This window comes from Rattus norvegicus, chromosome 4 (genome assembly GCF_021556685.1).
Source record: "Rattus norvegicus strain SHRSP/BbbUtx chromosome 4, alternate assembly SHRSP_T2T, whole genome shotgun sequence".
Lineage (NCBI taxonomy): Eukaryota > Metazoa > Chordata > Mammalia > Rodentia > Muridae > Rattus > Rattus norvegicus.
In genome coordinates, this window is record NC_141537.1 from 37,254,037 (window position 1) to 37,273,239 (window position 19,203).

General features: G+C 39.0%; 1 protein-coding gene across 5 annotated transcripts in view; it reads left to right on the top strand.

Moving 5' to 3' along the window:
- Umad1 (UMAP1-MVP12 associated (UMA) domain containing 1) overlaps nt 1–19,203 on the top strand; it is a 194,613-nt gene that overhangs the window by 139,072 nt on the left and 36,338 nt on the right.

The following is a 19,203-nucleotide window of genomic DNA, read 5'->3' on the forward strand; positions in this document are numbered from 1 at the left end:
ATAAATAGATAATTTTTTTTAAAAACAGAAAGACACTTTCTTTGGAGGCTCCAGTGAGTGTGATCCAAAGGGTCAGAGGAGTATGTTGAAGGTAGTGATCACATTAAGAATATTAAAAAGTTTTTTTTTGTTCTTAATTCTTAGAAAGTTTCTCTTCTAATAGCAACTAACACAGGTAACCATCTGAAAAGAAAACGTGAGTAAGAACTTGTCGACATTTTTATGTGAGTAAAAACAAAGCTACCAATACACAACCGAGGTCAGAGGTAAGCAATTGATTTAGATAGAATTGTAGTTAGCTTGTAAGGAAGGTATAAGAGACATGAGTGGAATATAGCAGAAGGCCCTGAAAGAGAGGGAGAAAGTGCATATGAATCAGCTGTGAGTGTGAGGCTGTCCCATGGTTTTGATAGGCAGTGCTCATGCCCAGAGCCAGGCTGTGAAATTGAAAGGCCCCGATTGTCAGAGGAGTAACACAGTGACAGACCATAGGAAAGGAGATGTGTCTAGAGATATTCCCAACATGAAAGCCAGAGTCTTCTCTGACTAGGGATAACACATATAGGGAGACCGGGCCTTAGCATTCTGTAGTGTTGACAACAGTCCTTTCAGAGATGGGAGACAAGCTGTCAGATGACTAGGAAGTGCCACGGCTGAGGCTGAGTGGCAGAGCACTTGCCTGATGTCCAAGGTGGTCTGCATTCCACCCCCAGCATCGAATAGAGAGAGAGGTAGCCAGGAAGAAAGAGGGAAATAGCTTTAATTGAAATAGGGTTGGTGTCAGGAAGATTACAGGCATGAGAGACCTACCTGCCCCTTGGTAATTATTGTACTGTGCCAGATTTAAGCAAATACACTGAGGTGGCCACATAGAAAACTTATTTCTTTGAAACATAGAACTTTTGTGTTATGGAGAGGCATGCATATTTAACTAACTGAGCAAAACTTCAGCTCTGCTTATAAATGGTTTTAGTTGTACAGCACCTAGAACATGGTGACATCTTCTCAGACTTTGTCTGAATGCTTACCATGAAAAAGCAGAGCATACAGTCTGCTCAAACGTGTATTAATCTAGCTCACTCTAACGCTGGCTTCCAAGGAGGGCACATGAATAATCTGTGGTACCTCAGCCTAGAGATTGTGGGGCTCCAACACTCTATCCCTCTTAACCTCCAATAACCTGATATGATTCTGTCAGCCACACCATTTTATTGTCTTTCCGGTCCTTTTGTGTTTCCAAGTTTTTCATATCATCAGACAAGGATTTAATCAGTCTGTGCTGCTATAACGAAATATCAAAGATTAGATAGCTTAAACAGCAAATTTTTTTTCCTCAGAGTTGTTGAGGCTGGTCAGTCCCAGATCAAGATTTCTGTCATCTCCATTTTGATGAGGCTTCTTTTCAGTTGCTACTTCAATGTATCTTCATGGAGCAGAGACCACTGTGCCTTGCTCTTATGAAGCCACTACTCTCATCATTAGAGACCCACCCTCGTGGCCTCATCTATTCTTAATTCCTGGAGGGCCCCATCTCCGAATACGATTTCATTGGTACCTAAGACTGTAGAGTGGGGAATTATTTGGGGATTGAGGATGCATTCCCAAAGAAAATTAGTAAACCCATGACCTAGGAAAGTATTATTAATTATGAAGAGAAATCTCACCTTCGCATTTATTTTTAAATAATATGTAACCATATGGTAAGCACCCTGTAAATATCTATTCTTCCCTTTTGTGTCTCAGGGAATCTGTAATAGAAATTCACACAGCATTCTGAAATCAAATTTGACAGTTTGTGATGCAGAAAAAAATTTTAATTGTTTGTGGTGGTAAGGATTGAATTCTGATATTTGCATATGATATGCAAACCCTGTACTACTGACATATATCCCCAAATCTGCCAGAGTTACTCTTGAATATGGCTCTAGAGAATGACAGACACCATGCTTGTATCTGCAGAAAGGATTTTCCCATTTTTTGACCCATTTTACTTAGGAGATATTTATGAAATTTGTTTAAAGTTATATTGCTTTATTCTAAGATATTGAATAAATCTGATATTTATGAAAAGGTTACATCTGTCTAATGTAGACACTTAGACTTTAATTTTTCAATCTAAATTATCTAATCTAACCTTTTATTTCATGAATTAATTGCTTAGTAATGATTTTTTTTCTTAGTTGTTTGAAAATTTCCTACAGTGTGTTTGTGTTTTTATACAGTGCTTCTCCCAATCCAACTTTGTGTCCTTTCTTTTTTTCTTTTTTTGAATATTGCTTTTGTATAATGTCATCTATAAGAGACTGTTTCCTTCAGCATGTTGACTGTTGCCTCGTCCTTTGTGCCTTATTTCTTGCTTTGTAAATATTCTTTGATAGTGGATTTATTCATATTTGTTTTATTACAACCAGAGCTCACTTTAACAGAGTTATGTCTTGGTGGGAATGTGTTCATTTATCGTTACTATATGAAATCTGTGTTTAGGTCACCCCCCCCCACAATCATACTCATGATCTGTAGTTATTTGTCCATTCATGCACATGAACTTACAAGAGCAACCTGCTGAGTCCCGTTAGCTTTGTTTATATGTATGTGTTCAGGTCTGATGACTTGGCATTAGACTGATTCTTTCTCCTTTCAGAGAGCAGCCATTAACTATCTATAGTGCTGTGTGCCCTGGTGGGACCTTGAGACCTTCCCTATCCACACTGGTGTGTCAGGTCTCATTTAGGTGATCATCTCGTTGAGATTTTAGAAAAGTGCCTTTCGTGTCCTAGAGAAGACACTATCGCACACCAAATGTCCTGGTCTTCTGGGCCTCACCCCTATCTCCTCTTCCATGCCATTCCCTGAGCCTTGGAGGTAGGGGTTGTGTTACAGGTATACCAGGTAGGGCTAGGCTAGTCCTCTGTGTTCTGATCAGTTGTGGTTGTCTGTGAAAGCCTCCAGGTGCATTGGTGGCACTTAAAGCCTAGGAATAACTAGCAGTCATCTAACCAAACTTAGGCCTTCTCAATGGGAGGGAATTCATACCCAGTACATAAACTTGGCCGACTGTCTGTGGCTGGTGAGGCTGTGGACACTAGAAGAGAACCTGCTCCTTCCACTTCCTAAACCAGTAAAATTGCATTCTAAGTACTTGGCCTTTTACCCACAGTGTAGCTCTCACCCCTGATCAAAGATACCTGTTTTGTCAATGGAATCTAGTAAGTGCTTTGTAGGAGGGTTTCCTCATTAAACAGTGTATCTACAGCGAGTGCAGGGGCAATCTGCAATCCCAATACTTGGGAGGCAGCAGCAGGACTGCTGTGAAGCTGAGGCTTGCCTGGGCTACACAGCTCAATTGCCAGACCAGCAAGGGCTACATGATAAGATCCTACCTCAGAAATATGTTTAAATAATTAGTAAAATAATGTGTACACTTAATCTTTATTGTTTGTCATATTGTTTAATGTATATGTCAAATATATTTAGTAATAGTATTCATAATTATATGGAAATATATACTATATCGTTTCATTTAATGTTGAAATGTTATATTAATAGTAGTAGTAATAATTATATAATAACATATATTATAAAATAGCATTATTGCTTATTAATATATACTCTGTGTTACATAGTATATATGAAAAATACTCAAATACTTTTTAAATGGATGAATATGGGTTAGCTGTAAAAATTGAAATTGTTATCTAAACACTTGAGACCAAATTTCTTTAAGTTTCCTAGTTCCTTTATATAGAATTATAAGATTCTCAACAAATTTTCATTTGATACTCATCTTTGATGTAACTCAGCCAAAATGAATTAAAGCCAATGAAGAATTTTTTAACACACTACTAGAATAAAAAAGAAATTGCAAATTTTCAGATACTCTTTGGAGTCAATAATAAAATATTTAGATTACTGCCTTTTATAAATAACATTATCTAGGCATAGTAACTCATTTTTTTAATCCAAGCACTCAGGAGGTAAATGAGTCTCTGTGAGTTCAAGGCCAGCCTAGTCTACACAACGAGAGCTTGGAAAACATAGAGAGATCCTGTCTCAAAAAATCATAAATAAATAAACAAATAAATAAATGTGACTTTTAGCATTTTAGTAGTCAGTCATTTTTTTCTATAATTGATTTTAGTAAAATCTGTTAAGCTAAAATATATTAAGATAAACATTACTAATCTGTCTTTCCCTTTATGGAAAGTAAAATGGCACAGTAATGTTTTCAAAAAGATGCCACATTGTGGCAATTTTAATACATTGAAATAAAATTGATAATTGTCTTGAAAGTGTTAGTCACTTAGGAAGTCTCCAATTCATGCATCAATCTTGTGTCTAAAGTGCACACAGCTTGGTTAAAAGTATTAACCATATCAAGTATGTCATAGGATTAAGGGAGAGAAAATCAGATGTCACTGTGGTGTGTTCCAGACATCCCGTAGAGTGTGTGCTGAGTAAAGCTTGCTCTAACTGGATGCTCACTTGTTATTTCAGTAGCCATCTTTCAGATGCTGTTCATGAAAGGGAGGAAAAGGTCTGCGAAGGTTGCTGAGTTAGAGTACACCCTTGGTCCACATCATCTGGTTTAGAAACCAGGAAGTCACTATAAAGATTGTAATTGGTTCTTTATATCCAGTCATTATACATAAACGAAAAGATGGTGAGGAAGTCAAGTCAGGTCAGGTCTTTTTAAAGATGGATTATCAGTATTTCTTAAGGAGTTACTTTTTTAAAACTATATATACTTTGATAACTCACACATTTCCTGCCAGCTATATTTGAATTATATTCTCAATTGAATAAAATCATTTCATGTGTCCTCTTCGCCAGACTTTTTTTTTTAACTTCTTTTTTTTTTATTTTATTTTATTTTATTTTTTTATTATCTTGAGTATTTCTTATATACATTTCAAGTGTTATTCCCTTTCCCGGTTTCCGGACAGACATCACCCTCCCCCCTCCCCTTCCTTGTGGGTGTTCCCCTCCCAAACCTCCCCCCATTGCCACCCTCCCCGCATAGTCTAGTTCACTGTTCGCCAGACTTTTATGGTGATATTAGTCTTTCTTTAAGTTGCGGTCAGATTCTATATTACTTTGGCTCCTTAGAGTACCAGGCTTTCTGTAAAATGAGAGGTGATGCTGAGCTCAGAGGCACTGGCTGCTTCTTCTGATCTTATTATTAGATGGGACGGATGTGATAACATAATAGAACAGAGTGTTCCAGAAACCATGTTGAATAGTCAGATAACAAACAACATTGTTAGCTCATCTTCTCACAACATTGTGGAGAAAGAGCTACTGAAGCATAAGGGAGCTTTTCTGGGGTCTCACAGTTGGGGATATTTAAGCTGGTGTATTTATGTTTTCTCTCCTACAGTTCAGCACCATCCACTACGAAGGTATTTGTGGGATGTGAGCATAGAGGGTCACACAGAATAAAATATTGTGCATGCCCAAGAGGTAGACTATAAACTGTGGTTCCAGTGGGTTGTGGGAAGTCCCTTCAACAGTAATGAGCATGTGCTGTATGTCAGGTGGTCTGCTGCATCCTGCCATGCAGTAGAGGGCACAGGGATGGCACTGTGTTCACTGCACCATTTAGTAGGAGAACAGACTAGAAACTAAGCGAAGTGCACATGGGTGAGTGACACGGTGACAAGGGCAAGAGCAGCAAAGGGAAGAACATGTGCTGTGCGTTTAAGCGGGTGTTTCAGGAGCTACAAGAGTTTACATATAGACTGGCAAAGTTTTGAAAGCCTGAAAACATCAATTTTCGATGATTTTCTAGAGGCAGAAAAACCCTCATATTCATTGTAAGTCTATGCAACTACCCAAGAGCAATGTGCAATATTAACCTGATATAAAGATGCAGTGTGCAATATTAACCTGATATAAAGATGCAATGTGCAATATTAACCTGATATAAAGATGCAATGTGCAATATTAACCTGATATAAAGATGCAATGTGCAATATTAACCTGACATAAAGATGCAGTGTGCAATATTAACCTGGTATAAAGATGCAATGTGCAATATTAACCTGATATAAAGATGCAATGTGCAATATTAACCTGATATAAAGATGCAATGTGCAATATTAACCTGATATAAAGATGCAATGTGCAATATTAACCTGATATAAAGATGCAGTGTGCAATATTAACCTGGTATAAAGATGCAATGTGCAATATTAACCTGATATAAAGATGCAATGTGCAATATTAACCTGATATAAAGATGCAGGTTTCAAGTAAATCTCACAGGAATTGTTGCTCAAGTCCTAAAAGCCCATTTTTAATGTGTTAGAAAAGAATTCCATCTACCTGTAGTAGATGCAAAGGGTGGAGTTTTTCATATGTTATACAGATTAACATTTAATCACAAAGCTCTTACATCATTCTTTCTGATATTTCCAATACTTGTGATCCCCTAGTAATCTGATACATGACATCATCCATTTTAAAAATGCATGAAAAAGCTCTTAATCAATCAGAAATTTTATATCATTCTTTTATTTGAGCTTAAATTTCTATCCACTTTTGCCCAAAGAATTATATTCTCTGTCTTGAGAGCCTTTTACTGATTCCTATCATAGTATGTTCTGTGATGAGCTAATGGAATGTCTTGTTGTGAGTAACTTATAAAGAGCAGAAGAAACTTATAAAGAAAATTACTTCTTACTGTTCTGAGAAGCCCGGATGTCTGATCTCAAAAAGCTTATACCCAAAGAGATCATTCTTGGCGGTACCACTGTGTTGCAAAGGCAGGATAAGCAAGTGCATGAAGAAGCTTGCGAGTGAGGACCATCTCATGTTTGTAGCAGATGACAACACTCCCAACATGATGGCACTCTGCCTTCATGACCTAGTCACCTCTGAAGAACACCACCTTTTAAATACTTTGCAATGGCATTTATAGTTGCCATCATACCTTGTGGGCATATATACCACAGGAATTTTCATATTTATTAGCAGCAAAAATTAATGTAAGAATCTTCTCAAACATTACATTTGCCATGACCCTAGGGTCCAGTGTTTAAAAACTTCTTTTAATTCACATTTTGATTGTTAGCAGTCTATAACTAATCAAAGCAATGTGAATACTTTGTAATTCTGGTGATGATTAAACATGAAAAGTTTTGGGTTGTTTTTAAAGGCATTTTCTATGACGATATGATAAGAGTGACTTTTCTCCCCTGAGTTCTGCATCTGTGGGTGATGCCTAGAATGACGTCAGTAAGTGGAGGGGCTTACAGAGTATTTTACTTAGTGTAGGTACATATATATAGCAGAATCTGCAGCAGTATGTTTAAGCTCACCTAAATATCTTAGGTAGATTAAATAATTTTTTAAAAATATAAACTTATGATAAAATAAAACTGATTTCTTGTGTTATATTAGAATGACTAAATGTATATTAGAATGACTAATGTAAATGCCATTATATGTCCCTATTGGCTGAGCATAGAGCCCTGCCCTACTGAAAGGGGACTGTGCCCAATTGCGCTCCTTCCTTCCTGTGACGGCATCTGTTGTGAGTATCTCATATGAGTGGATCATACAGTACACGGTGCTTGCTTTTCCCCCTTAGGCACAGTCTTTTTAGCTTGCCCATGCCCGTCCTGTTATTGTTTTAGCACTGTGTAATACTCTCTTATGTGGGTAGAGTACCTTTTATTTATCTGTTCATCACTTCCTGAGAATCAGATCATTTCTACTTTGGGCTCTTTGGATAATATTACTATGAACAGTTGTATAAAAATGTTTATTTTGATATCGTTAGGAGTAAATTGCTAGAGTTTGTGTAGCTCTGTGATTAACCACTTGAGAAACTGTCAGACTTGTTTTCCAAAGTAGCTACACCGTTTCTGTTCTACCAGCAGTGTGGGAGAGTACTAATTTCTCCACTTCCTGGCCAACAGTTGTTATTATCTGGCATTTTGATTATAGCTCCGAGGTGTGAAGTCATATCTTACTGTGGTTTTCGTTTGCATTTCCTGATGACTGGAGACCAACATCTTCTTACTGTTTTGTTTTGTTTTTCACATCTGCTTGGGAGAAATATCTATTCAGATCCTCTCTTTATCCAATAGGTCATCTTTTAATTAGTAAGAATTTTAAAAATACACATGTGGATTGGGGAAATACTCATTGGTTAAGAGTGTTTGCTGCCTTTGTGAAGGACCATGGGGCCCAGGCATATACATGGTGCATAGATATACATGCAGATAAATACTCCCTCACACAAAACAAAACTCTTTAAATATGCAGATGTAATCCCTTTACCAAATGCATGGCTTGAAAACATTTCATCTCTTCTTGATAGTGCCCTTATAAGGACAGTTTACAATTTTAAGGACATTTCCTTTAATAATTTTATTGTTTTATATGTATGGTTATTTTGCCTGCATGTATGTCTGTGTGTCATTCATGTGCTTGGTGCTGCCTAGAAGGCCAGAAGAGGGTCAGGAACTAGAGTTACAGACAGGTGAACTGCCATGTGGGTGCTGGGAATTGAACCTGGGTCTTCTGGAAGAGCTCTCCAGCTTCCTTGATGAAATGCTGTAATCAATTCTTTCCTTGGTTTGGTTTTATTTATATTGGGTGCCATAGCGACAGTCCATTGTAGAAGATTTACTTCTACATTTTTTCTAATAGTTTTATGGTTTAGCTTTCATGGGACTTTGATTCATTTGGCCTAGTATTTTTTTATGATGTGATACAGGGCACCAGTTTTTTTCCATATGAATAAAAAGCTTTTTCGGTGTTAAATGCTGAAAAAAACCTTCCTCCATGGTACAGTGCACTCCAGTGACAAAGCATGTGACTATTGACATGTGGGTTTATTTCCAGACTTTGAGTTTTATTCCAATGATTGATATCCTCAACCTTATGTCAAAGGACACTCTTGACAACTGGAATTTTGAAATCACTCTCAAATCTCAATTTTGTTTTACTTTTCCACAATTTTTTTTCGTGATTCATGGTCCGTGGCTATTTGATATACATTTTAGAATCTGTTGCAAGAAAACCACTGTCATTTTGAAAGAAATTGCATTGATTCCGAAGCTCAGTTTAAGGAGCTCCATTTGAACAACTTTACATTTTGATCCCTGAGTGAGGGGTGCTTTTCTATTTACTTAGGTCTTTATTTTCTTTTTAAAATACTTTATTGTTTCAGAATGTAAATCTTGTGCTTCTGTTAAAGGATTCCTAAATATTTGGAATTGATTTTGATGGCCTCGTCTCACTTTTCATTTCTGGGTTGTTTATGACAATGTACAGGCATATATTTATGTGCTACTTAACAACAAGGATGTGTTCTGTAAGCTGCATCTTCAAGTGCTGGAAAACATCAAGTGTACTCAGCAAGCTACTGATAGAAGCCACTACTTAGCTAAGCTATGTGCTGTAGCCCGTTGCTCCCAGAGTACACATCTACCCAGTATGCTACTAGCGTTGAATAGTGTTGGCAGTTAAAACACTTCAACATGTCTAGACAGCAAAACGGCACATAAAAACCATGCTATCAACATTTTTAAACTACATATCTGTATATGTGCTGGCCATGAGTAGAGTACAGAACTGGGAGTTTCTGTGTGAGGCACTGAATGGTACGCCTAACTGTTCCTCCATTGGCTGTAGCTCTGTGACCTTCTGACAAATGAATCCCAATAGTTTTCATCAATAAAAGTTAACCTTAGCCTACTATAACTTTTTGCCTTATACACTTTTATTTTAATGCTGTTGTAATAACAGATTAAAATACACACACTGTGTTGCTTTCTTAGTCACTGTTCTGTTGCTTGAGGAGTCACCATTACCAACTCAACTCTTGAAAAGGAAAGGACCTTAATTAAGTAGGGGCTTGCTTACAGTTTTGGAAGGCTGGTGGTCCTCGATCCTCATGGTGGGAAGCAGGCAGTCAAGGCACTAGAGAAGTAACTATGAACTTTACAACCCGATCCACAGGCAGTAGAGAAAGAGGGAGAGGGAGAGACAGTGGACCTGACATGGACCTCAAAGCCCATTCCCACATCCTCCAACAAGGATATGCTCACTCCAACATGGTCCACCTCCTAACTCTCCTAAATCTGGATTCTAAACAGGAAAATAAAAACGCCAGTGGGGGTCATTCCATTCAAAGCACCACATTAACTATACAAATTATTTCATAGCTTCTCTGTAGCTTTCCGTTTTTAAATAGTTTTACGTTTAGGCTTTTTGTTACAACTACAGGTAAACACAGCTGTTGTTCTAAGTGCACACAGGGCAGGAAGACCAGCCTTAAAACTCGATCTGCCATTTCCTAGAAGAACATTACTTTCTTCTGGAATTCTTCCTCTGTGTGTGTGTGTGTGTGTGTGTGTGTGTGTGTGTGTGTGTGTGTGTGTCTGTGTGTGTGTGTCTGTGTCTGTGCATGTGTCTGTGTCTGTGTCTGTGTGTGTCTGTGTGTGTCTGTGTGTGTCTGTGTGTGTCTGTGTGTGTGTGAAGTGTGACTACAACTACTGTTTTTGTAGTAAAACAATAAGAGGCACTTATCATAATCGAGCATTATGTACTGTATATACTGGTTTGCACTTTAATCCAAGTGGTAACATAGTAAGTAGATTTCTTTATACCAGTTCCACCGTAGACTCATGAGTTACATGTTGTTTATATGTATTACATGTTACAGAGATTATAGTAACTATGGCATGGCAGTTTTTCAGTTCCATCACAATTTTACATGACTAGTTTGGTATATTTTGTCCATTGTTTACAAAAATTTCTTTGCTTAACTTACAGCCATCTGATTTTTAAAGTGTGTGTGTGTGTTGTATTAATACTGTATATACAAACATTTGTGGCTGTGTGCTCACAGTCAGTGGAAGTCAGCGGATGTGAGGTATTCTGCTGCATCAGATTTTACTTTATTTCTTTGAGTAGGGCCTCTCATCTGAACCTGGCTGTATATGGCTGGTGGTGAGCAAGCCCCAGTGAGCCCTTTATCTCCACCTCTTCCTCTCCCACTCAGCCCTGTTCTTCCAGACATGCATGACCACTCCTGGCTTTGTATGTGTGCACTGGATGGACAAGTGTCATTCTTGCACAGACACTGTTCTTTCCTTCTCTCCAGCACCTTGTAGAATTGAGCTTTTGTGTCCTATAACCTTGCTAAATTTATTAGTTCATAGTGAGTGCAATTGAATTTTAATGGACTCCTCATGATTTTCTATTCAGAAAAATCCTATCATCATCGCATAGTAATAGTTTTACTTTTTCTACTCCAATTTGGATGCCTCTTACTTTCTTCCTAGCTATCCTGGTTAAAATCTTGAGAACAGTGCTGAGTAGAAGACTCACTTCTCTTACCCTCCCGTCAGCAGGAAAGTGACTAGGCTTTCACCATTAGCCACACAAGTTTGATTTTTAGCATAAAAAGGTATTGAGGGCTGAGGAGATTGCTCAGTGAGTAATAGCATTTGCCACATAGATGTGGGACCCAAGTTTGAATCTCCAGAAGCCATGGAAAACTGGGTGTAGTGATACAGTTCTGTAATTCCCATGCTTCCACAGGAAGATGAGAGTTGGACACAGAAATGTCTAGATACATTCGTGGGCCAGCCAGTCTGGAGTATGCACTGGCAACTAACATAAGAGAAACCCTGTCTCAAATAGAGTAGAAAACAAGAGTGGTACCCAAGGTTGTACTGTGACTTCCACATGTGCTCTGTGTCACACGTGTGCACGCACACTCACGCACACACACACACACACACACACACACACACACACACACACACACACACACATATGTTCGCCCAAGTATATTTGTGAGCCTGTATTTTCTGAGATGACCATACAAGGTAATCACAGGGCTTATGTTTTCTTGATCTCGTGTATCACATTAATTTTCCCTGATGTAGTTGGCCCAGAACTCATTGTTAGGAGGCAGTACAAAGCTCACACTATAAATTAAAAAAAAAAAAAATGAAGAACTTTTACATGTGCTGTGGGTTTCAAAGAGAATGAACTTCTTGCTTACTGGAATTAGAGGAACAATGCCAACTGAGTACATTTTTGCACAAATGAAGTTATTTTCTGTGTTTTTCCTTTTAAGTGACTGATTATTCACTCAGAATTTTAAGGTTGTTTGACTTACAATTCATTTTACTTTTGCTATTTTATGATTCCAGATATTTTTTATATCTTTTAAGCAATCACAGTGATAGTTCTAGCTTGAACTCTATTACCTTTATCAATTTTTGTTTGGATTTCAGTTAAAGCAGTTAAATAGGAAGTGATATATATATAATATATGTATTATATATATTCATGGTCGTCCAAGCAATCAGCTATGCTCCTCAAGTCTGAAAGGCCCTCTTCCTTTGTGCTGGTCTGAACGTAAATAGTGCTGCTGCTCTTCCTCTTTCTCCACAGTCAAGGTCCACCCAAAAGCTGGCAACTACATAGAGTCCCGGAAATGTCCTCATTCCCCCTTGTAGCCTCTGATATCATCTCTTAGCATGGAATCGTGTTAAATGGGCACAGGGCTCGTGTTTAAACCAATTAAAGGGACAGTACCTTTAACTTCCTAAGAACAGATTGCAGCTCAAGTCCTAGCCATCTGGCACCTTGCTGCCCTTGTCCCACAAGTGCTGTGGGCTAGAAAATTTGGGCAGTGCAGTGTAGCCAGTGCCAGTGGCTGGACAATTAACCACAAAGAGCTTGCTTTAGAAAGCATCGTCTTCCTGAACAAAGAGCAGTGTGCTGTCACTTTAAGTTTTTAAATTTAACTGAATATATTTGGTGAAGGTAAAGCAGTTATTTTAAAAATACATTATTCAGGGATCACAGCGGTGCTTTCAGGGATTAAAATAGTCTAAACAGTATGTAATTTCAGGGCTCCTAAGATCTGCATAGAATTAGCATATCCAGCTGGATATAAAATGATACACAATACAACACCCACCCCACAAAAAAACTGGTTTTCTCTGCATTGTATGTGCCTCCTTTGGTTGCGAGAGAAAGATGAAGCGTTTTGTGGCCTCCTATAGGAGATGCTGTGAGGCCTTTAGAAGCAAGCGCACTAAGTTCAAAAGGCTCCTTCACTGGTCAGAGGAGAGAAGCCTCGGAGAATGGTGGGTAAGCAAGGCTTCACTGGCTGACTGTGTACCTTCTTTGCACTTCAGCATCCCCTGTCTGCCTCGACAGAGATTAAAATGCTGCCTACCTACCACATAAAGAAAACTTAATGAGATGTTATCTAAGATGACTGGCAAGTAAATGCCATTCATTGTGAGCTAATGCCTGCAATCCTGGAAATAAGCCCACCTTACAATTTACCTAGAAGAAAGTTAGCAAAACTAGATCCAGTAACAGCTAGTATAATTCACTTCTTAATAGTGTGTGCGAGCTCTTTTTCCAAATCGCTGTATTTCCAACTTCATGGGCAGACTGTAAATTATTTCATGTCTTCAGAGAATTCCCATCATCGGCTTACCTGCAAAGAGTGGGGGAAGAAAAACAGTTCCTTATTTAACTGTAAGTGTGCTTTTGGTACATTTAAGACCACTTTTAGAAATAAGTGTACACTTTTGCATCAATTTAGCAGTTGAAACTGTAGCAATTATTTCTAGAAGGCAGAAGGAAAATCTGTACTCATGAAGGTTCTGAAAGTGGCTGCCTACAAACTGGTGAAATCCCAAGCCTTTGAAAGCCATCTTTGCTTATCAAACACTGTGTGCACACGTGGGCCCGGAAGAGCTATGCATGCTGCTTCCTGCTGTTCAGCCCCCAGCCTCTCTGCTCCCTGGCCCAGACATCATGGAAACAAAGCTGACCGGTGATGAAAAGAACTGTGTGCATCCCTTCCCTATCACATTTCTTCTTCTAGCTCTGCTAGCCAGCAGGTGGATTGTGTCCATACTTGATTCAAAGGAGCAGTGTCTGCCTCCAGCAAAGTGCCTGCCTGCCTGCCTGCCCCTCTCCCTCCCTCTTCCTTCCTTCTTTCTTTAAGTATGTACTTTTTATTATTTTTAATTTATGTGTTGTGTGTACAGGTCTGTACACGTGAGTTCAGGTGCCCACTGAAGCCAGAGCCATCAGACCTCCTAATAGGTCCATTGTAAGCCATCTCATGGTGTTGGGCATCAAACTTGGCTCACCTAGAAGAGCAGTATGTGCTTACCTTTGTGTATATGCATCTTTCTTAATTACCTTCCCTCTCCAAACTTTGCCATTACCCAAGGAAAATTCTACTTTATCATATTGTTATTAGTGGGAACAAAATAAAAATCTTACCACAACTCTCCAGATCCCTGTATCATTTCTAATGGATATACCAACTCACACCATACAGAGATCAGTAATCCAGAAAGAGATCCTAAAATCCTTTCAGTGTGGTACCAAATTTCAACTCCTTCAAGCTGAGTTTGCTATTTTCAAACAATGATATTCATGCTCATTTAAATATACTTAGTATGGTTGTTCTTTTTCTGTTCATAATACTGATACTAAATTTTTTACAATTATTACAAATATGTAGAATCGAATCCGTTGTATTTTTTTACTCTGCAAAAGTCCATTTTAAGATGAAAATACCTGCCATTTTTCTCATTAGCTAAGTGTTTGTTTCTTACATATTCAAGAACACTATAAAGATGGGCATTCTTCCATTATAAAATTCTTTTCATAACTTTTGAGTTTGCACACTCCTCAGCCTCTCAGCCGCTGCCCCTCCAGTTTCCAGTTGAACCGATTAAAGATTGTTTCCTATGGATCATGGCTAGAGGAGTGCAGACTCTAATGCTCTTCAGATTGGGCCTCATTACTGCTGATTCGTCTGGTCCAGTGAGCTTGTGTTTCAGTGAAGTGAATGGAATCCAGGACCTCTGAGAGTCTTGCTGAAGCCCTGTGGCTTAGCAGCAGGGAGCATTGGCACCAAGGTCCAGGTACTGATTTTCAACTAGAAATCCACAAACAATGTTATGCATCTGGCTCTCAATTCCATTCCCTCTCCTTGACACAGTGAGAATCCTGTGGACGGATGATTATGAGTTATTTACACACTTGTAGTTTACTGCTGATGATCTGATGTACTGTGTTTTCTCACGATAAGGTGTATTTTCCTAGTCACTTCTAGAAAGATTATTATTCTGTTAAAGCATTGTAGTTTGTAAAAGTATGCACAAACTGTGTGGCCTTTAAACTTTTTCTCGTACTGTGGAGGATATTTGGCCCGTTCTCAATTCATTGTTAACATTAGTAACACCATTGTTTTTATTGGGTGGACTTTCCTCAAGAGCAGGTAGTCACACCTTGCACTGCATAGCAATGCAAAAGAACCCAGCACTCTGTTGGGCTTGAAGGATTAGGGATTATGAACTGCCCCAATCAAGTTTGAAATGGTTTCACTTATGCTTAGATTTTACCTCTCAAAATATTTAGTTGTAAAACCTTGAATTATGATTTTTAAGTCAAGCCAAGTATGCTTTAGAAAATTATGCAATAACTTTAGTGTAAACATGTCTGCACCTGACCTTCCTGTTCCCTGACCTCCCCATTCTTACACGTTCAGGGTTCCTTCACCCATTGGCTCCTGCTATCCCTGTTGGTTCCTAGCTTTCCATCTACTTGATTTTATACTCTTACATAAAAATATTGTCCTATAAAATCCTAAATGTGGTAGACATCTAAATTTCCATCAGCAGCTGGAAATTTACACATACAGTCTGTGGAATATTATTCAACCTTGAAAAGGCTCTGATACAAGACACAACATGTGTGAATGGATCTTGAAAATGTTTTACTAAACATAAGCCACTTACATCTGCATAAGATTCCTATAAGAAACCAATTCATAGAAATAAAAAGAAAAGTATTATCATGGGCTCAGAGAAAGGAAGAATGAGGACTGGTTTATTTAATGAGTACAGTTTAGTGTGGGATGATGACAGTTCTAGCAGCAGAAAGTGGTGAGGCCTATATAACGTGAGGGACTTAAGCCTGTCATTTAGACTCATCTGTGGGTAAGATGGGCAGGTTTATGCTGTGCATGTTTTGCTACAGTAAGAAAGCAATGCTGACCTGAGTTCTCTGTGACATGAAATAATAGCACACTCCTTCGGGTTCCAAGTGTACACTAAAGGAGCGACCCGGCCTCCTGCCATTCTGAATGGCTCCTTCATTCTCACAGAGGGGTGGAAAAAACACAGCTGTATTTACTTTTCCAACCCCATCTTCTATTTTGAAATATAACCTGTTTAAAAATGAGAGCCAGGGTCAAATAACCCAACTTTCTGCTCACCTCTTCAGTTTGCCAAACATTGTTTTTCTAGCGGAGTTCTAGGCTAGGCGCAGCCAGTGAGAGTAACCATCACTTGTGTGTTCAGTGGTAGAATCGAATTTGCCTCCCTCAGGACATCTGTATGCAGAGTGGTATAACATGTTTCCTTTCATGTTTGTGCACGTATGGAAATGCACAATGTGAGCCAGCAAGATGGCTCAGTGGTTAAGGCACTTGCTGCCACACTGGAAGGCACAAGTTTAGTCCTTGGAGACCTCATGATAGCAGGAAAGAACTGACCCCTCACACCTTGTCCTCTGACCTATACAAATTGTAGCACGCCTGTGTGTTCCTGTTCATTCACACACACACACACACACACACACACACACACACACACACGAAACAAATAAACATAAAAACTTTTTTAAAATGTGGGAGGAGTTGTCATCACATCAAATTACAAAGAAAATGGGCTTTTTCATTTCTAATTAATTGCCCTATTTGTTGAATAATTTATTTTCTGACATTAGACCTTCAGGGTTAACTTAGTTACTCAGATTTTATATTTATCTGCAGGTGAGCATAATATCCTCCTGATAATTGCATCTGAATTTTCAGTACATATTTAAAATAATATGTTTTTCAAAATACTGGAAACAGTGACAGCGTAAACCTCCAGAATAAGTTGAAACAACAGAGCATGTTAACTCGGTCCTCAAATAACTGGCGTGGCATGAACTAATTACATTAATTATTGTAAATATAGTCACAACATCTAAATGTTCCAAAAAATATTTACTTTACCTAGCTTAAGAATTGCAGATGTTCATTCCATCAACATACAGGCAAAATGAACAAAAGTCATTATTGTTCATTGTGCATATGTGAGAATGCACATTGCGGGTCTGCAAGATGGCTCCCTTCTGAGAAAAGGAAGGCCAGAAAGAAAGGTTAAAAAAAGTAAACAAAAGAATTATAATTTAAAATCTTTATATTTACTTTTTGTGTTTCTGACTATATTTATTTATATTCAACCAATATATGTAAATTGTGTCTATTCAATATATAAATCCAAACTTGTGTAACATAACTATTTTCTTATGAGCTTTAAAAGTAGAAAGTATCAAAACAAAAGAAACTTTCTGTTTATTTCCTAGTTTATTGTATATGTAGGCAGTTAAAGTATTTTATTGTTTTACAGTGTGGAAACCATTTGTTCAATGAGATACATATTCAGTATGCATAGAAAAATTCATTATTGCCCTTTGAAATTATCTGGAGAAAAATGTGATCCCATTGCATTGCACACTGAAGAAGTTGAAGAGATATTCACAATAAGTGCAGCTGTTTAAATGGGAAGTTAAGTCGAGTCTAGTATGACTAATAGGGGATATCAAATTCTTCGTGCACGTAATAAGCTTAAAGAATGTCTGCATCAAAGTCTGAGCTGCTTTGTCACCTTGACTGTGACCAGATACTGTGGTTCTCACATGAGGGCCACATGGCAGCTTGGTAGATTGAAGCCAGTACAAACTGCCTATCGAACTGCTAGCGTAAACCCTTATTTCAGTAGTTGCATGGTCTGTATTTTTGGACTTTCACTGTCCACCCAGTTGGCATTTATGCATGGAGAACTGGCTAAATATACATCCTTAAGTAAAATGAGCATACGCCAGACAGAGTCACCTCTGAAGTTATTTCCTGGTTGGCCTTATTAGAAGGCTTTGATTAGGGTAATGTCGTCAGACTCATTTACAAGAAGGAAGGAGGGAGGGAGGGAGGGAGGGAGGGAGGGAGGGAGGGAGGGAGGGAAGAAAGAGTGTCACTAATAACATATATGAGATTCTGCAGCACTATAGAAAATATTACAAGAGCATTAAGTCTAGGGATGCTCTGGGTTGAGAAATGACCTGGGAGATTCCAACAGGAGTCTCCGTGAAAGAGGTCGGAGGAATCTGAGTGAAGACCACTGCGCACGCCCAAGAGTCTGTTTCTGTGGGCTTTTGGGAATGGAAGAGCAGCAGCTGGCATCAGAGATGTCATCCAGAAAGTGTGCTGAGGGCACAGTGAAGGAAAGAGGAGACCTGCAACTCTTCTTCAGAAACCACATGGGAGGAACTGCAAAGGAGAGGGCCAAGCTGTGTAAGAGCAGGGAAGCCCCGAGCTCAAAGCTTAGAAAGAGCCAGGAGCCCTAAGCAACACAGGTCAGAGGCAATCAGCACTTGTGCACACCTGAATAGTTATTAGTGAAACCCAGTAGAGAAGCAGACATGGAAGGCAGGGATTTCGATGAATTAGAGTGAATGACTGACAGCCGGTGTCAGCAACTCTCCCTTTCTCATATAAACGTAAAAGAAAGAGCACGGTGGTGGAGCAGGTGACACCCCACTGAGTGATAGGTGTGAGGATCATTTTGATAAATGTCTGATTTGCTTAAAGGCAAGCGCAGTGCAAAGAAGCCTCCTGATGGGCAGAGCTGTGTCTCAGGAGAGCCGGGACAGTGAGTAGTTAGTTCTCTTTGCATCAGAGTCCAGGCGCAAAACCAGATATGCTTCTGGGCATGGCGGAGGGAGGAGGGAATCCTCTGATGGTCTCCTTTCATCTGAGGAGTTGAAGCCTCCTCCAGCTGCCCAGCAGGGAGAAGGTGATGTAGGCCAGGGGAGAGGAGAAAGGTGGCATACACACATGCTATGATAATGGCAGGGAGGCCTGCTGGGGAAATTGGACATGATTTCAGGCCAGACGTCATTACTGCTTATGAAGTCATTTTAAACCTGCTTTTATAAAAGAGATGGTTGGGTCAGCCTTTTGTGCTTAGAACCTGCCCTTGCCTCACTCCTTTTCTGAAAAACTCCTCTCCTCTCCTCCCCGTGCCCTCTCGGGCTGGCTAGTAGACGTCAGTTTTCAGCTTCAGTCAGGCCACTTTTCCA